The following is a 5000-nucleotide window of genomic DNA, read 5'->3' as shown; positions in this document are numbered from 1 at the left end:
ATATTGATATATAATGTAGGAACCTACCAGAATATTAATAAGAGAAAGAAACAACCCTTTTATGTGAATGAGTTTGAATGGGGGAGGGAGGTTTTTTGGGTTGGTGCACTAATTGTAAGTGTATCTTGTGTTTTTTTATGTTGATTTAATTTTAAAAAAAAACAAAAAAAAACAATACCGATAATAAAAAAAAAACGATACAGATATTTTCCGATATTACATTTTAAAGCATTTATCGGCCGATATTATCAGACATCTCTAAATAATATGTCAAAATTAGTAAAGCAATGCTCTAATATAAGCCAGTTCGAAGAAAAGTATACAAAGTGTAAATGGAAGAATGCTGGCAATTACATCTGTCTACACTGCAAAAACTGAAATCTAAGTAAGATGAAATATCTCAAATAAGGGTGATATTTGCTGATTTTCTGTCTGATAAGATAATTCTTCTTACTAAGCAGATTTTATGTTAGAGTGTTTTACTTGTTTTAAGGGTTTTGGTCCTAAATGATCTCAGTAAGATATTACAGCTTGTTGCTGAGATTTGATGACCTATATTGAGTAAAACATGCTTGAAACTAGAATATCAACTGTTGCAAAGCTGTGTCATCAACACTCACAAGTATAAAACTACTTTTTTAAAGTAATAATTTCTTATTTTAAGCATGAAATAAAAAATCATGACTTTGACACAATTTTGTCTCACAATTAAAACAGATGACAGCCAAATGGACGTTGCTGTTTTATTTTCAAGTAAACAATAGAAAATACGTACTCATATAGTAGTACAGTTGGCACAGTACAGTAAACTGACAGTTAATATTTAAACATTTAACATTTCAAACAATTTTGAACAGAAATAGTTCATGCACATTCAGATAAATTCTTCAAAATTACAATAAAAATGAATTTGGTCGGGGGCCGGTCTGTAAAATAAAATAAAATAAAAATAATAATAAAAAAAAATATATATATATATATATATATATATATATATATATATATATATATATATATATATATATATATATATATATATATATATATATTTTTTTTTTTTAACAGCTCGGCCCCCGACCAAATTTTTTTTTATTGTAATTTTGAAGAATTTATCTGAATGTGCATGAACTATTTCTGTTCAAAATTGTTTGAAATGTTAAATGTTTAAATATTAACTGTCAGTTTACTGTACTGTGCCAACTGTACTACTATATGAGAACATATTCTCTATTGTTTTATAGAAAACAATATATGTATATATATATATATATTCCTTGCGCACTAATTGACTGAAAGAGCACGCACCTGGCAAGATGATGTCGATATCGATGGGAAAATGCAAGAAATGTAATGCCGAGCGCATATCATTATGTCAAGATAATGGCACTAGCATTTACCTAATTTAAGAATATTTTTCAACATATTTGTTTTTTCTACCAAGAAAAGTGCACTCGTTATTAGTGAGAATATACTTATTTTAAGGTATTTTTGGGTTCATTGAGGTTAGCTAATTTTACTTGTTTTGGAAAGTCCTGACAAGCCAATTTTTCTTGTTCTATTGGCAGATAATTTTGCTTAGTTCAAGTAAAATGCCCCTAATTTTTGTATTTTTTTACGTGTTTTTGAACACTGACTTTTTGCAGTGTACTGTCTTTCCTTTTATTGAATTAGAGTCATCCCTCGCCACATCCCGCTTCACTATCTCGCGGATTTATATATAATTTTAAGCTATGTATTTTTGTCCTAAATTAAGCATTTCAAGCATCAAAATTGCAATATTAAAACGATCAGTAGTGCTGGCCAACTCAACTGTTTAAAGAACACTGTTCAGTATTGTGGCCTCTGATTGGCTCAGCCTCAGGCAGCATGCAGTCCTTCCTTTACGAGTGTGGCTGTTATTTCATGTCTACAGAGAGCTTCCATAATGTTAAAAAAAAACATATTTAGAAGGGTTTTATGCACCAGTTATGAAAATATAACAATTTTTAAATACTATATATTTCTCACTTGCCGGAAATTAATTTATTACGGTCAGGCCTAGAATCAATTAACCGCGATAAACCAGGGTTTACTGTAACTTTAACCAATATTATACATTTTTTATGTGTTTTTCCCTATTAGAAAATGACAGTATGGAAACATGTTCAACACAGGAAAGAAACTATCAATAACGCTTGAGACATAAAGAAGGGATATTGGAAAAAACTACTTTCTACTCCCTTTTTGTTAAAATATGCAATAGTGAAGAGGTGATATTCCTTTAATTTGTTAAAACCTAATCAGTATGTGTAGTTAATTATGGAATGGATAAAGCAAATAAGTCAAACAATGTAATATGATTCAATAAAAAAAAAAAAAACAGTTTAAACTCAGTGTTTACAAAGTACAAGGATGAAGAATTCTGATTTAAATCATAAATGAAATAATGTTATGAATCCCATTATGTGAATCACATCTTATGAACAATTATTTTCATTTTATAGATCATTTTTTATTTAGTTTGTGTCACAGACTGAGTACAGGAAGTTAAACAAATGTGTAAGAACGTGCTATAAAATGAAAAAGGTGTGGGATTAAATAAGAGCTTCTTCTTCCTACTCCTTTTCGGACATGTTGTAATGAGAAACTGTTAATATGTGATGTACCATATTGTAACAGCATGCTTGAAATAAACTTTTTTGCAATTTAAAAACTGTTATACTGATTGTGGTTATGGGGAGTAGTGTTTGCCATGTTATTGAACAAATAGCTCCGCCGCTCCCAGTCTGTGGAACGCTCTCCCTGACCACCTGAGGGCACCACAGACTGTGGATGCTTTTAAGAAAGGCAAAAATCCTTCTTTTTAAAAAAGCCTTTTTTTTCCTTTTAGATATATGCATACTAGTTTTAGCTATTTGGTAGTTCTAGTTTTTTTTTTTTTTTATTATATTTTTATTTTTTTAATACACCGTAGCACTTTGAGGTTGTTTATTCAATGTAAAGTGCTTTTTACAAATAAAATCTATTATTATTATTATTAAAATGACAAAACACATCTCTTAATCACAATAACAAACACAATGTCATTAATATATTTGCAAATGTGTACATTCTCATCAGATTGTGCATGTTTAGTGTCTCTATTTGCTGCAGGACAATCATAACAAATTCAAAACGGTATCTTTGGTGAGGATTGCCATGTCGTTAAAGATCCACTAGAGGGCAGAATAGCTCAAGTTATTCACAATAGAACGCTATAATGATGAGCGCTTGGAAGAGGCTCAGAGGTCAAGGGCTTAAACATCTGATTTGGGATCAGTTTCTGCAGCCACACGATGACATTTATAAGCAAATTATTGCCTTTGTTTAATAGTTTGATGAGCATAAAGTCTACTTTAGGCTTCATTTTGTGCACATTGTAACCATTCTCTTGGGGTCTAGCTATTTTTTGTGCAGCAGATGGCCGAGCTGCTACAGAACACAACGTTTCACGACAATGTGAGAACTAACGAGGGACCGAGGAGCACAACAATGCACGCCTTCCGATTTTGGCTGCCGCTCAAGCATAGGCTGTTCAACTGGTGGCCCCGGGGCTAACACAAGACCAATCCCAGAGTTCAGTTCAAAACTTGGGATGGTTGTTAACATTTTTGCAGGAAATTCCTAAAAACACAAGAGTGGGCCGGTTGTATTGGGGAGCTTGGACAAGTGTAAACACAATGGTGGACACTCATTTATATAACAGAGTTGAAATTTCCAACTCTGACAAAAGAAATAGACCAAAAACAAATGGTCACTATGGAATTCTGGTTTTCAGAATAAAAGTAAAAGAAGTCCGGTCCCCTGGTCTTTAGCTTTCTGCAGGAAAGGCGGACCCGATAAGTTTAGTGTGATGACATCACTCAAGCCTTGTGTTTTGAGTTTAGCTCACCTTTTCTCGCTTTTGAGTTGTCTGAGGCTTCGTGGGTCAATACTGGGAGTCTCGATCTGCAGGCAGAAGGGGGCTTAATGTGAACACATCTTGAAAACACACAGCGCAAGACTGATATTGAATAATACAAAACACTGTAAAAATGTACCAGAATTTCAAAGTCGTATATCATTGTAAAATACTGTAGTCAAATTACTGTAAAATTACAGGACCCTTATATTTGCACAGACTTTAACTTCTCAGTAAATATTACTGTGAAAGCAATGCAATAAATAGCCAGTAATTTACTTTTTTTTTTTTTTTACATTCATACAATAGCAAAAAAAAAATAAAAAAAAATATTAAGCTTTACATGAACAATAAATCTATTTTTTTGTATTAATTATTTTTCCATAGACACAGACTTTAACTTATCAGCAAATATTACTGTGAAAGCAATGCAATTGTTAGCCTGTGAATTTACAAATAGATATTTTTTGACATTTATACAATAGCCAAAAAATAAACAAATCCAAATATTAATATTTACATTAACAATACATCTCATTTTGTATAAATTATTTTGCCATTTACACAGACTTTAACTTCTCAGTAAATATTAATGTAATGCAATTATTAGCCAGTAATTTACTGTGACTTTACAATGGTTTTTTTTTACATTTATACAATAATTCGCCAAAAAAATCAAATAAAAAAATATTAATCTTTAAATTAACAATAAATCTTTTTTTAATACATTATTTTCCCATAGACACAGACAGACTTTAACTTCTCAGTAAATATTACTGTGAAAGCAATGCAATTATTAGCAAGTAATTTACTGTGAATTTACACAGATTTTTTTTTTACATTTATACAATAGTTAGCCAAAAAATCAATACAAAAATATTCATCTTTACATTAACAATAAATACATTTTTTGTATAAATTATTTCGCCATCGACACAGACTTTAACTTCTCAGTAAACATTACTGTAAAAGCAATGCAATTATTAGCCAGTAATTTACTGTGAATTTACAATTTTTTTTTACATTTATACAACTAGCAAAAAAAATTAAATACAAAATATTAATCTTTACATTAAAATTA

Source organism: Entelurus aequoreus, linkage group LG06 (assembly GCF_033978785.1).
Source record: "Entelurus aequoreus isolate RoL-2023_Sb linkage group LG06, RoL_Eaeq_v1.1, whole genome shotgun sequence".
In the NCBI taxonomy this organism is placed as follows: Eukaryota; Metazoa; Chordata; class Actinopteri; order Syngnathiformes; family Syngnathidae; genus Entelurus; species Entelurus aequoreus.
The sequence above is the reverse complement of the archived record's forward strand: the minus strand, read 5'-3'. Positions refer to the sequence as shown.